This window comes from Mauremys reevesii, linkage group 1 (genome assembly GCF_016161935.1).
Source record: "Mauremys reevesii isolate NIE-2019 linkage group 1, ASM1616193v1, whole genome shotgun sequence".
Classification (NCBI taxonomy): Eukaryota; Metazoa; Chordata; order Testudines; family Geoemydidae; genus Mauremys; species Mauremys reevesii.
In genome coordinates, this window is record NC_052623.1 from 157,116,115 (window position 1) to 157,138,326 (window position 22,212).

General features: G+C 42.7%; 2 long non-coding RNA genes across 2 annotated transcripts; one reads left to right on the forward strand and one right to left on the reverse strand.

Moving 5' to 3' along the window:
• Positions 1–502: 502 nt before the first annotated feature.
• LOC120382868 lies at positions 503–20,639 on the forward strand. The gene is made up of 3 exons (XR_005588265.1): positions 503–657; positions 968–1,087; positions 20,556–20,639. It is a non-coding gene; the product is annotated as an uncharacterized LOC120382868 (long non-coding RNA).
• On the reverse strand, positions 5,381–21,062 carry LOC120382864. The gene is made up of 3 exons (XR_005588264.1): positions 20,863–21,062; positions 6,266–6,451; positions 5,381–5,632 (listed from the first exon to the last, which is right to left on the reverse strand). It is a non-coding gene; the product is annotated as an uncharacterized LOC120382864 (long non-coding RNA).
• Positions 21,063–22,212: the final 1,150 nt, after the last annotated feature.

The following is a 22,212-nucleotide window of genomic DNA, read 5'->3' on the forward strand; positions in this document are numbered from 1 at the left end:
ATAATCAGACACTGGTGGAGATACTGTGAGAAAACTTCCTTCCCCAGATGGGAAAAAAACTCAAAAAAGCCCTGCTCATGGGATTAAAAGCAAATACTGCTCCTGTAACAAGTGCACAGTACAAAGAGGAGCATTTGAGAATCAGGCCTGCTGGTCTCCTGGAGTGTAATTTGATACCTAGAAGAACTGAGTAAAATCACAATGAAATCCCCCCCCTTAATGTGAAGGATTCCTCCTGCTCCAAAGGTGGGGAGGGAGAAAGCCACGGGAGGGAGAAAGCGACAGGAGGGAACACAAAGCAGAGAGTGAAGAATCACACCCTTGAGCAATCACATCAAACTCTGGAACAGTGGTTTGTACTGGCAGGGTGCCGGCTGAGAAATACAACAGGTTTTGCTGCTTGCCAACACCAGTGGGCAGTACCGTAAGACAAACAGAGACAATGTTTTACAGGGGAAACCTCTCTCTTCTCTATAAAAACAAAGCGGCAATGTATGACAATTTGCAGCACAGCCATCTATTGTGGGGATCTGCTTTGATTCCCAAACTACAAAAAGAGAAGAAAGGGGAACAGAGTGAATTTTCATGTCCCCCTGAGTACTGCTTGAACAAATCATGGTGCTTGAAACACTACCTTCTGTTTCATAGGAATTCTGGGTGGGCTACAAAATATTTGGTGGAAGGTACACGTATGGTTAGAGATGGGATGGTAAGACAAGGATTTGGTTTTGTAAAATGTGTGGTTTTTATGGACTTGATTGGAGTTTGGTTATATAAAATCAAAAGCAAGGATGGCTGTGTTCTGAATCCTCTTTTCTCTCAACCACCGAGTTTGCATGGGTAAGAATGAACAGAGGTATGTCTGTTTGAGAGAAAAGATTTCAGTTATGGCCCTGTCTAGTGATAAAAACAGCTTTCTAAAACTTATATCCAGCCGCTATGTGATTGTTTTTGTTTATCTTCCCAGAAAGCAGCCCTTTGATTATAAAACTATAGGTCAAATTGGATGAGTGGGAAAGATATTTTGGAGAATGATGAACATGTAGAAAACATTGTGCAGTTCCTCAAGTTTGATATTCTATACTAGGTATGCTTTAAAGATACACACTAAATAATTATGAAAGGCCTACTTTGCAAAAATGCAGAATATGTTGAGTTTGAATCCCCCAGCTGCCCAGACACCAAATTTCAGCTCTCAATACAAAAATATAACATGTTTACTCACAAATCTCAGATACCAAATCTTAGCTACATTGCCATGACTGCTGACCTTGTGATAAACCCCTCCCTCTTCCTTTAATATTAAGTATTTCTCCAAGAATTTGTAATGCCACCTGAAATAATGTCAGCTGGTGACTCCCAATAATTCATGATTTCTTGTGTGCCTTAAGATTTCCCCTAGACAGTATTCAATTAGGCATCTTCTATTCTGCTGTTCATCAGGCCTATCAAGATTTCTGGTGATGTATGAGGAGTTTTAACTTTTTCTCTTTGTGCCACTGAAAGAATTTGAATTTTATTTGTAAAGAGCTCTCTGCCTATCTACCTACATACATGACCCTCATTGCCATATTTTATGAGCGGCACCATTCTTACAATGTCAGATGCTGGGTTTGTTCCTATGCCTGCTGCTGTCTGATGGTAAATCTACACTGTAATTAGACACCTGCAGCTGGCCTGCGGCTGTTTAGTTGCAGTGTAGATGTTTTGGCTGCAGCCTGAGCTGTGGGATTCTCCCACATCGCAGGGTCCTAGAGCCCGGGCTCCAGTGCAAGCCTGGACATCTACACTGCAGTTAAACTGCTCCATTGCCCGAGTCCCAAGAGATTATCAGCTGGCATGGGCCAGCCACACGTTTTCAATCGCAGTGTAGACATACCCCTAAAACAGCATTTTTTCCGCTCCCATATTCTTATGTTGGAGTCTGCAGCCCAGTGAATAGAAAACAGACTCAAACAACCTTTTTGCCAAGAGAGCTTCATATAAACTAGAGCTGGGCAAACCTTCTTGAAAAAAGAACTCTCTGTACCAGGCCTTTCTCTCTAACCTGAATCAAACCCAGATTAAACGTTCCTTTGTCAGTCTTCATTTTCTTGCATCTCTGCAGTGCTAGGTGGTGGCTGCACTTTGTAACACACGTGCTGAAACACTGACATTTTCTAGGAAGATGTGGAAAAATCATAAGATTTCAAGCCAGGTTTTTTTTCCGGAATCTGGATGTCTGAATAGTTTTGGATGAGTTTCAGATAAGCAGCCAAACAAACACAAATATTTAGATTTACTCATCACTAATTTTAACTTGTTCAAGGGCAAGGCTCAGCAAACAGGAGCTGATAAAGTTGATTGATATCTTACTATTATCTTTAAATTAAGGGCCTTCTTCCACTTTAAAGAAGTTGAATTTTGCTGCCATTGATTTGTTAAAGGAGCTACATACTGTCCTCTGAGATAAAGGCACAGACATTCAGTTTGCATTAGAGAAGCAGTAATGAAAATTTAGGCCATTGCAGAAAAAAAATAATACAACTTCCTCTGGGACAGGGATCAGACCCACAAGATACAAGGCAGTCTAAGGCAGATTTTCAAAAGCTGGTCTCAAATCTTGCACCTGCAAATCCGGTATTTAGAAGTTAATTTTACTTTAATTGCACCTGCAAATAATTGCTGGTGTAAAAATAGAGGTTAAGGCCAGTAGGAAATTTACCTCTGAAAGAGAAAAGTTTGAGAGCTCTGGGATTTCCTAAAGTGACCAAAGAGACAGAGCTCTGATCCTTATCTCACTTACACATGTGAATCAGGAGCAATTCCAATGGAGTTAATGGAATTTTACTGATGTAAAGCCAGCATAAATGAGAGCGAATCAGGCCCTAGCTCCTTCTGGTCAGTTGATTCTAAAATTAACACTACACTAATTCAATGTGTACATTCTTTGTGGCTTCAATAGATAGCATGGCAGTTCCAGCGGAATGACCCTTGGCCCATTCGCTTGATGCGTACGCCTTTTCCGAGAGGTTCCAAATATTCTTCCTTTCAAAGGAATGGTTTTACAGAGAGAAAATCTCCATAGTGTTAGTGATTTGTCCTTTCCTTGTTTTACCTAAAAACAGGTCTTAAAAGAGGTCACTTACTGCTCAAGGAATAGTAGGAGAAAATTCAGATGGCTTGACCCAAGAAAAAGCATAGTATTCCACAAAATACAAATGTGGGCAGGAGGGTATGTGATGGTACCACAATGTTTACAGAATTAGTAAAGCCACAGCTGGCTTCAGCAAGAAGAAATGGACAATGTTTCTTAACTTCTTTTGTCTAATACTATAGACATGAGGCTGTCAGTGGAGCTACCCTGATTAACACTATTTGAGAAGCTAGCCTATGGAGTTTCACCTAGTTGATTGTGAATTAAATCCCAGCCTCACTAGCTGGGCTGAAAGACACCAACGACCAGGGACAGCCTCCTCCTATCATTGTTTTTTAAATCTCAGAAATACTAGATCAGGTGCAGTCATGACTTTCTGCCTCTTTAGTTTGGACCATTCTGGCTTGTTACAGTTGCCAGGCGGTTGCTTTTTACATTGTGCCAGGAACTCTTAATGGACAACCCTCTTTCCTCTTGACTTGGTATGTGAGAGGACTATGAAAAAAGCCCCATTGCTGCCCTTTTCTCCGGACTGTGTCCAGTTCTAGTGGATCTAATTAGCATGGCTGTACAGGACAGGGGGCCTTAAACCTTGGGCTCAGTTAAATTGTGCTTGACCCAGGGCCAGAGGAGGCTATACAGGTACATGCACATCCCCTTTGCAGTCCCCTCACTCCAGGGCCCCCAGAGGTCTGTTCAGCTCCCAGTATACGTTGCAGTAGTCTCTGGGCAGCCATCCTAGTTTATGTCAGCTGTTTATAGTGGCAGATCACTTCCAAAGCATAGCAATACTCCCCCCGTGCCACATTTCCCTGGATCGCGCCAAAGACACGCCCCTCAGGGAGCCATACAACATCGGGCTGTACAAGCGGTATTGCAGCTGGGGCTTCCCTAACCGTGCCGGAAACCTCAGCTGCCCTCTGGAGGCAACTTTCCAGCCCTTTTTTTGCCCCAAAGGAGCAGGTGACAGGATCTGGCCTAATTTTGTGAATGTTTCCTCTGTTTCAGGCACAGACAGGCCTAGCTTAACAAAATGGCCCCAGCAAGAAGCTAAAGGCCCTACATTCTTATTCCACCTATCAAGAACTTGATTTACTTTCTATTTGACCATCCAAATGAGTGGAAGCATCATTCAGAACATGCTCTCGCTGCTTTGTCAGTATTTGCTTTGAGGAGTTTCACTGTCCTAAAGGAAGAAGGCGATTTGGTGTGCAGTATAGGATATTTACCATTATTATTCATTTATAGAGCACATAGGTGTGAGAAAACAAGTTCTTCTAAATTACCATGACTGGAGGGACAAACAGGGATATGATTTGCACATGCAGTCCTAACAAGGGATGGAGGATAATAGAGAGCAGTCTTTGGTCTTCTCTGTTGTCAAGAGTGTTATGGAGACTTGGCTCCCTTTGTGGCCGAGAGCCCAGATGATGAATATGGAGACCTACACTGTCCCAGGCCTCAGGAATCTGTTTTTGTTATGTCTCTGGCAGCTCACAATTAATTGCTTTTCTGATGGTGACCAAACATTGAGACTAGATGTGGACTCCCTGTGCCAGCATAAGGAGACATTAGCAGTTCATATCCAAATATCTGAAGGGAAGTGTCAAGAGGATGGGGAAGGGATAGCTCAGTGGTTTGAGCATTGCCCTACTGAACCTACTGTCGTGAGTTCAACTCTTGAGGGGGCCACTTAGGAATCTGGGGCAAAATCAGTACTTGGTCCTGCTAGTGAAGGCAGGGGGCTGGACTCAACTCAATGACCCCAGGGTCCCTTCCAGTTCTAGGAGATAGGCTATCTCTATTATTAAAGGATGCTACTAACACCAAGGGATGCACTAAGATGGATGCTGCAGACATATTTATCCTCCTAGGTACTGAAGAATCATGTTACTTAGATAGTAAACTCTTTGGGGGCGGGGAGAGTTTTTTGGTTCTGTTCTTGTTCAGTGTCTAGCACGATGGGGTCTTGGTTCATGACTAAGGCTCCAAGTTGTTACAGTAATACAAATAATAATGTGCATTTTATTTTATTTTATTTTATTTTATTTTCTATCAGCATTCAATTCCTCTGTGTATTTGTTTAGTTGTAAAATAATGGTCATTGTAAATGCCATAGAAACCTAGTTAGACATTCGGCATACCTGTCAGTAGGCTGGGAGAGTGAATGCACTTTAAAATCTCATGAGCAAGCATTGTGTCCTAGATCTGAGGCAAGTAATGCAAGTGCATGTCCATGGGATTTCCTGTGACCGTCTTGAAAAACTGAAAGTGACAAAGAGTTTCATGTCTTGTCAATGACACTGAGAGCATGACCATCCTCCTCTTCTTCATATAGCTGAGCCCTCAAGGTTGTAGAGGTTGGGAATGGTGCACTTGTCCAGGTGATGTTTAAATGGATGTCAGCCATTCTGGCTAAGTAAGCTTGGCATTGTCATCCAACGGCACATCTCTTTCTGTATTTTCCCTCAAGGGTGAAAGCACTCTCAGGGTAGCCTGGAAGACAACAGTAGGTTGGTGAAGTTTGAGCAGTTTGTGACTTAGGAGGGAGGCTGTCAGGCAATCATTAATAAACAAACAAATGGCCCTCCTGGGCACCCCCTTATGGTCTCCCTGCAAGTGACCCCTTCCCTCAGTGTTCCTTTTGAGTATATCTACACGGCAATTAAACAGCCACAGCTGAACTGGGTCAGATGACTTGGGCTCAGGCTGCAAAATTTCTGTGTAAATGTTTGGGCTCGTTCTGGAGCCTGGGTTCTGGGACCCCATGAGGAGAAGGGTCCTAGAGCCTGGTCTCCAGAAAATGTCTGCACAGCAATTTTTAGCCCCACAGCCTGAGCCTTGAGACCCAAGTCAACTGACCCAGGTCAGCCGCAGCTGTGCCGTCGGCCTTTTATTCCAGTGTAGTTGTATCCGTTGAGTCCCCAGTAACTTCATACATGCTTAGGAGGGGCAGAGCCTCCTAAAATGCCCTAGTTCTCAACACTTAAAACATTTTGGCTGGCCTTTCCACCACCCTAGGAGCACCTCTTCCCCAAGTCCACTCTGAGCGCTCCCACTGCCAACCAGGACACCCCACTTCCTTTTGTCCAAGCTTCCCACATTAAAACACTGTAAGTCCTTCCTCACCTGCTGGCATTAGTGATCTCTCTGCCAATGCTGCTGGGCCCACTGTGCCTGCCACCTGCTGCTGCTCCTGCAGAAGGATTGTCTGCAGCCACTGTAGCTGCTCAGCCAATACACAAACAGCCTCCTCCGCTCCCTGCATCCCAGGCATCCACTTTCCCTTCTTGACATGAGGGGGTCTGCGGGATCCTGCCAGTTACACCAATTGTCATGGGGTAGCCACCACCTAATCATGCCTTTATGGCGGGGGTGCTTCTGCAGTGCCTCATCCCTGCTTTACCCTTCTTCAGAGCTCCTTAAACAAACCCTGCATGGTCTCTCTCATTCAATCACAGTCCTTCTTGGGGTCTGGTTTCTTTATTTATAACGTTCCAAAAGAACCCCCAAGCCCAAACTAATCTGCCACCCAGCCGTAACCTGGGCACAGCCTCTTCTCACTGGGGCACTCTTGCAGCTGAGTTTTCTTCTCTAGCTCCAACACCCTTCTTCAGGGTCCACTGCAGGAGCCTCTCGTTCCCTACAGCTTCACTCTACAGTTCCCCTTCTAGCTCTGCTCTGACTGAGCTCCCCCCAACACTTTATAGCCCAGGTGCAGCCCTGACCCCTTAACTGGCTCAACTGGGAGCACTTGCTCTGACACAGGGGTGCTGGGCCTATTTCAACTCTGTGACACTAATAGTATGACAGTGACTGTCCCTGGTTAACAATGTGCACATTCCTTCACCATATGAAGATCATGTACACTTACGTGCATGGATCATAGGCACTTATATGGGTATTGAAGTGAGGGAATCCAATGCCACTGGAAAGTCTGTCGTTGACTTCCATGGGCATTGGATCAGGTCCTGAATTTGTAACGCTCACACACATCTACAGATGTGGTCGTATGCCGTATAGCAGAAGTTTTCCAACTCTGGCTCATGGACCACAGGAGGTCCATGAGAACTTGCTGGAGGCTAGAGGCAAGCTGCCTTGTCCCATAGTGCTGGTTGCCTCTTATTTCTAGCTGCTAAATTACATTAAACACTTTTCTAATGTTACTTTTCCACATACACAATTTCTGTACTTGTCTTAGGGATGTAATTTGTCCATGAATTTGAGAGGAAGTGGCAATAGGAGCAGTTTTCATTAGACAATCTCTCTATTAAAATGTAATACACACCATGGACAAATCCGAGAACCCCAGTAATACTGCATGCATTCCTAAGGGAATGAGTACAATCATCTGCTAAAGGATTTTATTTGCTCAAACGATGTGTTCTGCAAGACAGGAACCAGCTTTTGGGTTGCAGCTTGTTGAAAGTGACTTGATACTTTAGTGCACACAATGTCAACCTAAAGGCTTGTCTACATGAACAGTTCGCTAATGCGCTTCGAGCTAGTCCTGTTTCAAAGAGGAATAGATCCAAGTGCTCTACCACAGTGTTAACACACGGTGGCGGGTACATACAGAGAATTAATCCACAGGAGGGTAGATTCATACTCAGCTTGCCATGAACTAATTGTTCATGTAGACAAGCCCTAAGTGATGAACACATATAGAGGCATTCAGGAGCACCAGCGTGTGCATATTATGGAGAAGATTCATACCCAGGAATGCCAAAATGGTTGTCTATGTGCAGCTCCTTTGCCTGGGAATAAGAGCACATGCCATCACTATTTTTGATCAGAGCTGGACTGACTTTGAAAATCAGTTGAAATGAAGAAGAAAGTAGGAACACTGCTGTTTGTTACCAAAATCAAACTGACCCCAGTATGATTATTCCTGCTTAATCTTCCCTAGCAATATAGAAAAGGTAAATCTACCTACTTAGCTAGATATTTTAGAGTTTGGTACTGCTGCCCATCATATAGCATCTGAGCACCTTCCATGTAAAATTGATAACAATTGCAGGGTCCCTAGTGGATTTCATGGAATCTGTGGCACTTCCTGTTTGGGGTAAAGCCTCTGTTTTGGGTAGGGATTTTAATTTTGATTTTTTTTAGATTTCATTAACTTACTTCTGAAAAATATCTATGAACTGCAGGTGTTGTGTCCAGGCAGTATTCTGCATTTCCCAAAGAAACTGTATTTTTTTTTTTAAAAGTTGATTTTTCTGAAAAAACCCAGTGCTCAAACAAAAGACAAAGCAATAGGAACAAAGAAGATCTAATGGCATTAGATAATTATTGCCTCACCTCAAAATGCATATTAACTACTTCAGAGAAGATTGCTGCTATTGGGCCTCACTCTTCCTTGTCTCCCTAGGGCCCCTGAATCACTTAGGACATAGCTCTTTAGGGGCCATGACATTGTGGCAGCCCATTATTTCGTAAGTGGCAACACTATGAAGCCTTTCCACCCGCCCCCCCAATTCATCCCCTCCTGGTGGTGGTTCTGATCAGATTGCACTACGATGGTTTAGTCTGTACTCGGGGAATGACTCAAGCAAGCCTAAATGAAAAGATCCACTGCACATCCAGGAAGATACTGTTTCCTGTGTTACATGGGCATGGGGGGTAGAACAAGGATGCAGGGAGCCCCACAGTCACACCTGAGTAGCAAAAGAGCATGATTCTAGCCTAGCATTCACCTGAGTGTCTGGGGCAATGGTCTACTGGTAGAAGTGGTCTTCTGGCTTGGGGGAATGCTTAGGTATTGGTCCTCCTGCACATATGCTGCCTTCTTCAGCAACAGATTCCTAGGGGCTGGGCAGCACACGCTCTTCCTTTTTAAAGGAACAGTGAGGTGTGCTGGAAAGCACATTTCTCCTCATTTGCCTGACTTCCCTGTGCAGCAGGGTGGCTACAGAGGCTTCCATGTGGCATCCCCCCTCCTCCATTTTGCCTGGCTCAGTCCACTGTAGTAAGGACAGAGTTTTGGCCTAAACCACTTGGGCTAATAGCTTTGTTTATTGCTGTTGTAAATGTTTAATCTAGATTTTCTCTCCCAACTAGAGATGTAATACTTAATTTGAAGGGGGTCATTCAGGACAGAGGTGAGAACAAGAAATTAAGAACTTGTTTAATTAGCACCTTGCAGTTCTATTTACATTGAGGAAAGGATACTGAGCTCCTCCTGGGCTACAGTTGTTTAGTCTGTAATGCAAGCAATATATTTAATAATAAATGCTTTGGCCCAGATCCTGGGCTGAGGAGTGCTCAGTTTAGCTCAAGGAAGGAGGTACAAAGACAGTTTTAAGCCATCTTTGGTCTCCATCCAGGTACCAGGGCCAGAGCCAGCTAAGGGAAGAAGCTGTGAGGGAGGAGTAGGGCCAAGAAACACTTGTGTGGTGGTGCTCTTAGCCCCCTGCCGTGCTTCACAATGCCCAGGGCAGCTATTGCTTCAGGCTGTCAGCAGACTCAGGTTGGTGACACTGCATAAATTGGTTCACATTTTCAAGCTTCTCTTCACAAGCATGAGTGCTAAAACATACTTTTTAGAATGAAAGCCAATCGTCTGAGCCCAGGTGCTGGAGGCCGAGGCATAGTTATATAATGTCTCTGCCTTAATCTGGCCCTAATCCTGCCATAAACCATCCCTTGTGTCCTAAATCCTAGTGACCCCAATGGGCTTCTCATGTGATTAAAAGTTGTAAGATCTGGCCCCAAATGATGTACCTGAGTACAACCTGCCATGCTTCATGAAATGGGCACAGTGAGCACCTCTCTTTCTTGGTTAAAGTGACCAATAATAAGCAGATTTTTAGTTCTGCAATTCTAAGAGGGTACTTTGAGCATGGAGGATCAGATGCCAATCTGAAAGTGGGAGAGGCCAAAGGGTAGCCCTGCAGAACAGATAAGGACTATGGATGGCACAGGCCAGCCCTTATCACCATTTTCTTTAATATGTGTGGCACTAGGTACTGCACATCCCCACATGCAATAAGGTCTTCTGTTCTCATTAAGTCAGAGTACTGCACGTTGGGACCTCTAGCCGCAGTGTGTCATGCTTTCAGATTAAAATGAGAGTGGCTGTAATCTGCTCCATTTCTTGCAAATTAGGTATTGTCCCTGCGTCCTCACATGTTGTCAATGTGGCTTCAGTGGAGTAACCCTTGGGAACCCCTATCTTACCCCCTCTTTTTGTTTATGTGTCGATAATACACAGCACCTAACGCAGTTTGGTCCAAGTTTACTACCCTCAGAGTAGTTCAGCTGTACAGAACTCTTCTGGGCTGCTTATGAATTAGAGTCAATCCACTGATTTCAGTGGGACTTTTTGTATGGGTTTGTAAAGCAAGGAGGACGTGACCCTAGACCTTGGGTTGCATCTTATATTCATTACTCATATGGGTCCAGATCCTGCGACTATAAATGAATGGGAAATTGTAAATACTGTAATAAGCTCAAACAAGCCTTTTCCTCCCACATGCAGTTGTTTTCAGAATGTCCCTTTTTATTATTTCCTGTCTTCCAAGCACAAGTAAAGATGAGTCAAAATAAAAACACTCCTGGAAGCACTCAGAACGTCTGATGAGCTAAAAAGTCTAGCTTAGCAATTTTGTTACTTCTGGTACCTCAGAGACTCTACACTTAATGCTGACTGTAAAGAGATTATTCTGAGTAATAATGTAAGGCTTAGAATAATTTCTCATTACATTGTTTGTGGCTATTGCTGCAGCCCTGCTGTTTAACACTGTTCTAAATACATTTTTGTTTGTTGCGGCTGTGTGTGTTATGCTTTGCCATAGACTTAGCCACAGAACAAGAACACACCTTAAGTTTGGAAGACTTGTACATTTTAGATGAATAGAAACAAAGAATGAGAGAGGAAAAGTAAAATAAAGTCCTGATCCTGCATTCTGAACCATGTGGGTGGACCCCTCTTCCTATGACTTCAGTGGGACTCTACCTGGTTATAAAGGTGCTTCCTCTGCAAATCGAATTGCAGGATCAGGGTTAAAGTTTCCAGTCTTGTGAATGCTTACAACTGGACAGAGTACTTATTAGCAGAATTAGCTGCATGAGGGCATAGACATTGAAATCAGTGTGATTACTCATGGTAGTAAGCACTTGGTCCAGCAGTAAGCATTTACAGGATCCAGCTGATAATGACTCCATGACTGGAGCACAGAGTGTGTATGACTCATGCTACAACTGCTGCCATATTGAACTAACCCACAGGGAGTACCTCTGCAGACAGGGTTACAGCTGTAGTTTTCTCTTATCTGTGCAGTACATAGAAAATAGCCTTACAGTTAGTTATATGCCAGTAACTTCATAAGTGCTATGATCTGCATTTGAACAAGTTAATACCACTGAGTCTTTGTTCAAATATGTTTTAGTTTCCTCATGTAAGTGCTTTAGACATAAGTAAAATTTAAATATGCTAATTCTTTCCCAATCATTTGTTTAAAAACATACTTTCACTTAAGGTGGGTCATAGCTCCAATATGTTAATAAGTCTATTGGGCTTGATTCTGCACTGACAAAAAACCCAGTGTAACTGCATATGAATTGGCTGAGTTACTTTGGTGCAAAGCTGGAATGATAACACGGTGAATCAATATGATCCGAGTATGTAAATAAATCATATGAATATATATGATTAAACTCTGAATAAAGTCACTATCTTGTTTTTGAGGTGACAAGAATTAAAAAAAAATCAGTTTTTCTACAAATTCTTCTTAAAATTCCTGAGCTAGACTGTGCCTGCTGTGTGCAGCATTATGTTTGCCTTCCTCTGCAGCTAATTGGTGACTGTGCTTTAAGAGTGAGATTCACTTTCATGGTAGGGAAAAAACCCAAAATGCAGCATAAGCATTGTGATTCCAAAGCACAAATGGACTCCATAGTTACTCCACGTGACTCCACATAGGCCAGGATGCGTTGGGGTAGGCTGAGGGAATGATAGGGTGGGGTCAGGGAGTTCTGTGGTTTGGTGAATCTAGTGATCAAAGACCACATGTAGGGTGGTATACAGGAGTCCTGGTTTCTAGTCTAGCCAATGGGCTGGAGAAACAATGGTGGAGAGGCAGAGGAGTTACTCTTCCCTCTGTTTGTGGGTTGGCAGATGGTTTCCATCCCCTAACTCTCATGTAGTTCCCATGCACTAAGCTTGTTTACGTGGCCTTTGTACAGAGAGAGGTAGTGTATTTCACACTCAGTATCGTTTGTTCTGGCTCTGAACAGCCTGGTGCGCACCTTCATTTCAGATTACACAAGAATATTTAAGGCCAGGAGACGACCATATGGACTACCAAAGGCTCTTCTAACAAAGTCTTAAAAACAATCAGCCACTTTTCCATCATCCAAATCTAATTAACCACAGCACTTCTCTGCCCAATCTGGCTTGAAAAAATGTGTCCAGCTCTCCCTTGACTTGGTTTGTGTACACTCCTTATCTACTGCTAACTTTAAACAGTTGTTCTGTAGTACAACCAGTTTTTGTAAATAGATATTCTGTCTGCATAACTTACCGTGTATGCTATTAAGGCAGTGGGCGTCAGGTTATGACCTCGTTTACATATTAGTTGCTGTCTTAAACAGCTTACTGGCACCAATCTGTTCCCTTCCCCCAACCCCAGGACTTGTTTACCTCTTACAATCCCTGATTTAGTCTCTTTTTCTCTAAACTGCAGAGGACACCTTGAGCTAATCTTATTTCAGAATTGACACCAGCAGCCTGCGTCCAGCACAATGGCCTCACTCTGGCTTCCACTAGCCTGGGTACTCCTTGTAGGGTGACCCAAAACCATCTCCCCTGCAGTGTCCAGTCCCTCTCATTGAACCCTCACAGACATTCAGTTCACTGTCTCCAAAGAGACAGTATGCACATTAGCCTGATAGTTTAGCTTAAGTCCCTGACTTTAATCTCATGCACAGCAATGAGATGACTTTGTAATAAAACAAGAGTAGGTTTATTAACAAAGAACAGATATTTAAGTGATAATAAGAACAGAAGACACAGATATGGTTACAACTTCAAGTAAAACAAAACAAATACCCTTCCTAGTAACCCAAACTTAATTTTAGCAAGTTACAATCTTGTTCTAAGCAGGTTTCTCACCTATAGTCAATTTCCAGAGACTTAACTCCCTTGGTTGTAAGGATCGACTTTTCTCAGAGTTCAAGAGCTCTGGCCTCTTGTTTCTGACAGTGATGGATAACAAAATGGTTTTTTGACGGTTCTTATATCTTGACTCTGTTTCAAGAGGCAGGAAGGCTTCCTAGGGATGCAGTCTCCATCTCCCATTGAGATTAAGTGGTCATCTTGCCTGATGGCTCTGTTTACCTTACATGTAAATGTGCTTTTCATTGTCTTTAGTCTCACCTTGTTTAATTTACACTGGCGACACAGTCAAACTGGTGAAACAACATTCCTTTGTCTAGGACAGGCTGGGCTTAGGCAACACATTTGAGGAACATATTGCCAGTACACAGCTATAATTCTTTATACACTGCTTGTACGTACATCACACAAGAATATTAATAACCAGTGTGTTACCAGTTTGCATATGACACCTTAACCAATACCTTTTAAATACAAATTGTGACATGAGCAAGTTGGGGCAATGAATGTGTGAGACCAGATGAGACTTATGGAATGGTGTGCCTGTGACAGGGGCCCTGCATGCTGAGCTGGGTGATCCCCAGTTGGCATTGAGGGACTCCCTGGGTCACACAAACCACTCCCAGGCCATAGTCACTCATACGAAGAGCTATTGAACATTTTCCCTCCCTATGTCACTGCCTGTTCTACCTGTATGGGATGACTGGTCCCATAGGTGTCTTTAGTCAGCAAGCTGTCATTGGTGGCATTTCACCAAGAACAAAGGTAGGTAAAGGCAACACCTAAGCATCATGTTTCTAAATTTCTAAAAAGAGTTTGAATGCTGTATCACAGAAAGAGCCATTGTATAAAGTCAGGGAGCAGAGGAAAAGGGGATGAACTGCTGAAATGGGTTACAAATGTCTTAGGAATGAGAAAGTATCAGTAAAAATAAATACAGTATCTGAAGGCCCGATAACAAGTGCCTTCATATTGATATTTGGACCACTTTGTTTACCTTGAGTATGAGTAACCTGGTGAGGCAAGACACTAAGGGGAAAATCCTGGTCTGCCTTGGGCAGTGTAGGCGCATAAAGTGAAAGAGAGCTTCTCTCACCTTCCTCCTATCTGCTCCAGTCCATCCACACGGGATATAGATCTAGCATGCCGATGAATGTTACAGTGTGGACCTGGCTAATGCTGCCAATCTCATTCCATGGAACCCAAGGAGTGTAGGGGGTTGGCCATGCCCTGGTCCCCCTGGGGTGCATGCCACCATCAACTGCAGGGACTGGGAGGCCAAGGAAGCCTCAGTGGAGCAGCATTAAGGAGTCTTGTGGGCCTATTGCCTCCAACCCATCATGGTCTGTGCAGTAGAGGCCAAATGGCTCAGGGATCTTTTGCTCCATCTCCAGCTCCTAGCTTGCCTCAGACTCTTAGGGTATGTCTATACCATAATAACCCTTCCCCCCTCCTCCCCACCTGAGTCTCAGAGCCCAGGTCAGCTGGCTCGAGCGCGCAGGGCTCAGGCAATGGGGCTATACAATTGTGTGGTAGACGTTCAGACTCAGGCTGAAGCCTAGGCTCTGAGACCCTCCCGCCACTTGTGGGGTTTCACTGCCCGGGCTCCAGCCCAAGCCCGAACATCTGCACTGCCGTTTTATAGCCCTGCAGCCCGAGCTCCATGAGCCAGAATCAGCTGACCCAGGCCCACTGCAGCCAAGCCACAGGTCTTTTATTGCAGGGTAGACATACCCATTAGGGCTGAATTTTGCCCAATAATTTCAAAAGTAGCTAACCTGGCTGATGATTCTAACACACAATCTGTCAATAGCTCTGAAGGACAGAGCAGAATGTGTTTCAAATTATTTGATGAAATTAAATGTATGTTAGAAAATGTCTAATATAATTTATCGTATAAAAGTGTTCTATGAGAAAGCCCAGGCACCCAAAATAATCAGAAGCTATAGGCGATGAAGAACTCAGAATCCCAGTACAGAACAAAGATCAGCAAAAAGACTTAGGGGTGACGGTGGTTAATACACTTAAGCCATCTGCTCAGTGTTTATAAGCAGTAAAAGGCAAACAAGATCTTGGAATGCATTATCCCCCAGCAATAAATACAAGTGCAATTCTAGTTAAGGGTCTACCAGGATAGCATCCCCATCACAGACCTTGGTTTGAAAGGGTATAATTTCTTTGAGAAGGGATATTTAAAAGGGTGAATTTGGTTCATGATAAAACCTGGCATTTAATAAATATTTTTTTAAAATGTACATTCATTTAAAAGTGCATTTTAGGGATTTTTCAAGTACAAAACAGGAAAAATACAGAGTTATATGGGCATGGATTTGGGGTAGCAGGTGCCTGGGGTGGCCAATAGAAAGGGGCGGCAATCTGTCCGTTGTTGGGGTGGCACATCCGGGTCTGCAGTGGCAATTTGGCTGTGAGTCTTTCACTCCCTCTCTTCCTCTTTGGCGGCACTTTGGTGGCAGCTCAATCGGGTTTTTCTTTTTCTTTTTTCTTTTTTTTTTTTTTGGCCACTTGGGGAGGCAAAAAAGCTAGAGCGGCCCTGTGGGGTAGATATCAATGCTTATTGATGGAGTTAAATGTTAACCAGGAGAATCCATCCAACATTATAGTGATACAGAAAGCTACGTAGAGGGATTAATATCTATCATGTATTATGAAAGTATTATAAGACTTACATTTATCTGGTTTGGGGATGCCCCATAGATATTAGAGTCTTCATTTGCCATGAATGGATGCCAGACAGATCAGTTTGGTGTAAGTTACAGCGGGACAAACACTATTAATACAGTACTTCTATTACGGTAGTAGCTAGAGGCCCCAGCTGAGATCAGGACCTTATTGTGCTCAGCACTATACAGATACATGGTCAGAGACGGCTCGTGTTCTGCAGAGGTTACATTCTAAACAGAGAACATAGACAAAGGATGTATTATCCCAAATTTACAGATAAGGAACTGAGGCACAGATAGATAAATTGACTTGCACAAGGCAGCACAGCAGATATATGCCAGAAACTGGGAACTGACCCTAAGTATCATGAGTTCTAAACCACCAGATATTCCTTCCTCTCAAACCAAAGTTCAGCTGGATTCAGGTTTGTTCTGCGTTGTCTATTTGCTTGCTTTTTTTCCATTCCGGTGACAAAGTCAGGCTGGAAATTTTCAGTATAAACTAATTGCTCATGGTATTTTGAAATACAAGCAAGACAACGTTGATTCTGAGATTTTAAAATTAGTGTCTGCAGATGCACATTTGTTCATTTTCAACAAGTTTTTTCTTAGTTGTTTGGTATTATGGACCCATTATACCCCTTCACAGCAGATACCTCCTCAGCCTTTGAAAATGCAGAAGTGAGTTACAGAGTTTTGCCATTGATTTCAGTAGTACCCAGGATTTCGCCCTTCATTTGCATAGATATTACAGGTTGCAGCAGCTTCCAATTTTAAGTATAGTTAGAGAATAATGCTCAACCCAATAGAATATTTCACATGCAGTAAACTTGAATCAATTTGACTACCTCTTTTGACTAATGACATTAAAGCACCCAGATCTACGTTAAATAATATTGTGGGTCTAACTTAAACATGATAAAATACATTTCAGCATTAAAGCTGAAAAAAATAATTTTCAAACATTAGGGCCAGTCATGGTTTTGTGGTGAAGACCCTGGACTGGGATACATGAGATTAGGGTTCTGTGCCAAGATTTGCCACAGATTTACTCTATGTCCTGGGGCAACTCAGTGTATTGCTCTGTGCCTCAGTTTACCCATCTGTAAAATGGGAATAGCAGTATTTCCTTACATCACTGAGGTATTCTGTGGAGAAATTAATTAATATTTGTGAGGTGCTTAAATATAGCCATGAGCAGAACCATAGAAAGGTCAATAAAATAAATAAGCATACTGATCATTAGATGATAGAGACAGCCACTTGTTGGTTAGCAGAGAAGTGGGAGCTGGGACTCTTGATTCATTGAAGTCAATGGGAGTTTCTTCATTGACTTAACTAGGGCAAGGATTTCACCCCTGGAGTTCTATTCATAATTCTTCCTGATTTACTGTGTAACCTTGGTCAAGTAGCATGAATCTGAGTTTGAAGCCTCCATTCATGTGAGTAGTTATATTATCTTGAATGGGTTTATTGAGATGAGTATACACTGTGGAATCAGGACCTTAATTTCTCTGTGCTTCAGTTTACCCATCTATAAAATGGGGATACTACTACTTAGCTCTCTTGAAGGGGCCCCACTTCTGAGGCTTAACTAAATGTTTGTAAAGTGCTTTGAGATGCTTGTGTGACAGGTACAAGTGCAAAATATTATTATAGAACAAAGGAAGATTTAAATTTTATAGGCTAACTTTTATAACTCTTAGGATGGTGAGGAGTTTATGATTATTCTCTTTTGTATGTAATAATTGTCACAGGTGCTTGGTCTGTCTAGCAGGGGGTGCCCCCGTTTGCCCAGTGTGGGGTTGATACACCCCATCAAGATTCCCTGAGGAGTCAAGCAATCACAGTCAGGAATTCCAGACCCCTGGGTGGAGCAGGGCAAACAAGCAGTCTCCTGAGCCATGGGTTTGAACCCAGTGAATTAGGATGGGCCCAGGTTCCTTTACCCTGACCCCCCGTCCCTGCACTGGCCATTAGGCATGGCTGCCAGGGATTCTTGATATAAATTGCTCTGCCCTACCCAGAGGGTCAGAGCCCCCAAACTGCTATTGTTTGCCCCAGGCAGGACCCTGTGAAACCAATAAACTCCCTATGGAGGGTTAAAGCCTCGGTCCTAACACGTTCTCTGGGCCACTTCTTACCATAAAGTCTATCTCGGGCATCCCCTTGGCTGTCAGAGGCCAAGTCTCCCCATCAGTCTCCATGGTCAGCTGGTGCTCTGCAGCATAGTCCAGGTCCATGACCACAACAGTCTGAAGAGTCAATAGTTCCTCTGCAGGAGTCTGCAGCACACATCCCTCATCCTCCTCCTCAGCCAGCCCCAACTGAGCAGGGCTCACAACACCTCCTTTTATCTCTCCCCTCCACCTAGAGCATGTGCAACGAGGGTAAGGGGGTGTGGTCTCCTGGGCCCCTCAGTGATTGGTCAGCCCCCATTGGCCCAAAGTGGGGTTGATACACCCCATGACACTAACAAACCCTGTGAAGAACTGTAAATACTCTTTGTATTTACTATCCCTGTGAAGAACTGTAACTAAAATAAATTATAAATGATTTCTTGGAAGTATAAGTTTGACAATTAGATGGACTCTGATAATATCTTAAAACGAAGTATGGGTTTTTTGCTCTATCAAATGAGTTTTGTAGATTTAATGAAGCTCTCATGATGTAAATACAGATAGCATTTCAAGTTGGTTGTGGAATATATAAACACACGAACTTTACATTACTTTGAGAGTATCAGGAAGGATTAGGAGCAGAGTTAGTCAGGAAGTAATTATGGATACTAGCACCTGAGCTACTTGGAGAATTGTGCAGGCCTAAACACTGCAGAAATGTTGGTATTTCCTAGATGGTGCAGCACAGTAGTTAGCTCTATGTTCTGCTACTACCCCTGCCTTTGTTAAGGAAAACTCTTCATAGACTTTTGTACTATATGTCCTTTTTATAATGAGCTATATACACCAATCTTACCATTAAGATTAATGAATTTTAGTATTTGTGGTCCTAGATTAGATTAAACTGATTTTTAAAGACACATGTGTTTCTCTTTTTCATATTATTGTCACTACAGGGCTGAATTAAGGTTATTTGAGCACTTTAACTGTGCATTTCCCTATCTTAATATTTGTATTTCTTTTAAGTTTAACTTTACCTTTGAATTTCCTGATTTGATAATGCTTGGTTGGGAGATCATTACAACACCCTGACATGTCTTTTACCCTTCTGTTACTGATATGTACTTACAATCTTAACTCCATTTTAGTGTTTTTTTTGTCTAGGAACATAGGTAAAATTTTCAAAAGCACTTTAAGTAATTTAGGAGCCTCTTCCCATTTGAGACTTAAGATCTAAAGGCTTAAATTCCTTTTGAAAAATGGAATGTAGGTTCCTAAATCACTTGGGCACTTATGAGATTTTTACCAATAGACTCTAGGCAGGGTTGGGACAACAGCTATGATCGCTGTTAACTGGAACCAAAGTATTGTGAAATTTAACATAGCAACCATTTCCAATATGCTCCTGCTCTCTCTCTTGCCCCATCATTTTGGTATCTAGGTGCAAGTACAAATATAGGACCAGATCAGTCTTTAGTTACACTGGTGAGTACTTGCTCATTCAAGGAGACCTGTTAAAACAAATGGGACGACTTGGGTAATTGTTTGTAGTATTATGTAATGCCGACAGGCCAGAACTGAAATCTGGGCTCCGCTGTGCTAGGTGCTGTACAAATGTAGTGATAGACAGTCCCTGCACCAAAGGCTATACAATCTAAATAGACAAGACAGAGAAAATGTGGGAGTAGAAACAGAGGTAAATTATCTTGCCCAAAGTCACACAGCAGAGCTAAGAATAGGGCACCAGATTCCTGATTCCTACTCTATTGCCCTCTCTACTCTTTCCAAATAATTACCCATGTGAGTAACGTCTCCACACTATAGTCCTTAAGGATTGCAAGTAGTGTGACTATGATGTTCTCTGTTATCTTCTGATATGTTCAGCTGCTGTTACTTAGATTATGCGGGTTGGGTTTATTTGTTTCTACTCTTCTCTTTCTTCCTTCCCTCTGCAAGCCTAATGGTTTATATTCTTTGGCCCTTTCCTTTTGGGGAAGCCTTTAGAAAGTGTCTGATTATGCACTGTGCTTTGAACAGGTCTGGAATCATTCTGATCCTCACAGTAGCAAGATCCATAGCTTACAGCCTTTTACTGAGGACGCTTTACCACTGATTCCTAAAAGTTCCACTCTGGATACAATCTGTGCCAGCATCTCTGAGCTATATAGCTTTGTGTTTTACTGCTGGCTGTTCTCATAAAAAGCCTGATCCTGCACCACTGAAGTCAGTGGGACTTTTGCCATTGACTTCAATTGGGTCAGAATGGGGCCCTAAAATAACCTGGCTCCAGCCCATTCCGGATTTTATGATTAGGACCAGAACCCTAATCTGGAACTAGAATCTGATGAGGACCCAGTAGAGGATGTACAGCACTGGTGAAATGTATTCTTGCCAGTTTTTCTTGCTTAGAAGGCATACTGCTACATATTGCACAAGCTGAAGTCCTTGTGTGCAATAGATGCTGATGTCAGAAATGCTGGATTATGCTTTCATTGCAGGATCAAACAGGAGAAGCTTGGCTGTGATGGATCAAATCCTTATTAAAATATGAATATTTAACAATAGAAGAGGAAATCTGGAGACATTTCTGTACGCCTCATTCTGTCGTCATTTTGGTAAAAATGTTTTCCTTCTTCTCCCTATCCCCCTCCTAAGACCGAATCTAGTGTGAAAGTCCATTTTCAAACAGAAGGGCATTAGACCATTTGAAAACAAAAACCATAAAAAACATGCACCCACTAAAACATTTTCAGTAGCTTCATTTCACCCAATTTAGGACTAAGCCCTGCAGATAAAGGGACTTACCATATTTCAACTGTAAATCTGTTGCAATAAATCAGCATGGAAAAAAGACAAAGATGGTCCATAGGGCAGGCAGTGCTGATGGTGAAGTCACATCAGATCAATAACACGCAAAAAGAAAGTCCCTCCAATCCTTTAATTTTTATAGTCTGATACGAGATGTATTCAGTTCAGAAGATACAGTGCTGTAACTACAGTTTTTGTTCTGTGATCTCATGGTTTCCTTTCTGGTGGATTAGCATAAGCCGGCAGAGTCCCTGGAATGGTGACACAGGCATGAGCTCAGTAAACATTAGGAGACATACATTTATTACTGGAACAGGCTTCACAGCAGCTCCCCTCCTGCTGCTGGTACAAAACAGTCTCACTTTCTCTCCCAGCAGGAAGCACAACAAACCCTTAACTCTTTCTCATAGTTACTTTCCCAGTCAACAGTCCCTTCCCCTCTAGGCCTGAGACTGGCCCTAGTTCTGCTCACCATTATGACTCTACGTATCATGCATTTGGGTGCAGGATAGGGAGTATCTGCTGTATGCCCAGTACTCACCCCTGCTCCTGTAAGCAGGTGGGCAAGCAAGGCTGGGTTAGCAGCAGGAGCATTGGGTGCACCCCTAAAGCTGACTCAGCAAGGACGGGGAAGTAAATTGCTTCCCCCAAAGAGCAAATGGGGAGTAGGGAAGAAATGGCAAGGCAACTCCGTCTCAATTCCTTTCTGTGGTTTCTCCTGCACCATTCCTTTCACAGGGCTCAGCCTAAGGGCTCAGTCTAACTCCAAATAATTAGCGCTCAGTACCAATAACTTCACTTTCCACTGGTCTACCCAGTGTTGGCTAATATGGAAAGAAACTCAGAACAGGCAATATGCATTTAGATACCAGAGAAAAATACTGTACAGTTAGCATGGGTAATGTGCTTTACAGCCATTTTGAAAGGGTTTTGTGTTTAAATAGGAAAGAGGAACTCATTCTTGAACTTGAAATATTTTATTTTTTATTGCTTTAGCTGTCAAATCTGGATTGAAACAAGGTTGGTTTTTTTTGTTAAATGAATATTTGGTCTGGCAACTTTCACTATGATTCAGCTGGAAATTACCAAGATCATATACATATATTAAACTTGATTATGAATATATAATTTTAAAAAGTTATATTGCAGAATACAGGGTTGTACAGGAAACTTTTTTTTTTCAGTGCAACAGCTTGCATGTTCATTATTTTTGCAATATAATTATCATGGCCACTATTAAAATACTAGAAAGGCATCAATCCACATAAAGGTTAGTTACAATGGAACACTCTTAATCAGCTCCCTGATAAATGCCACATTCATTTTACAGGGACAATAGCTGGGGAA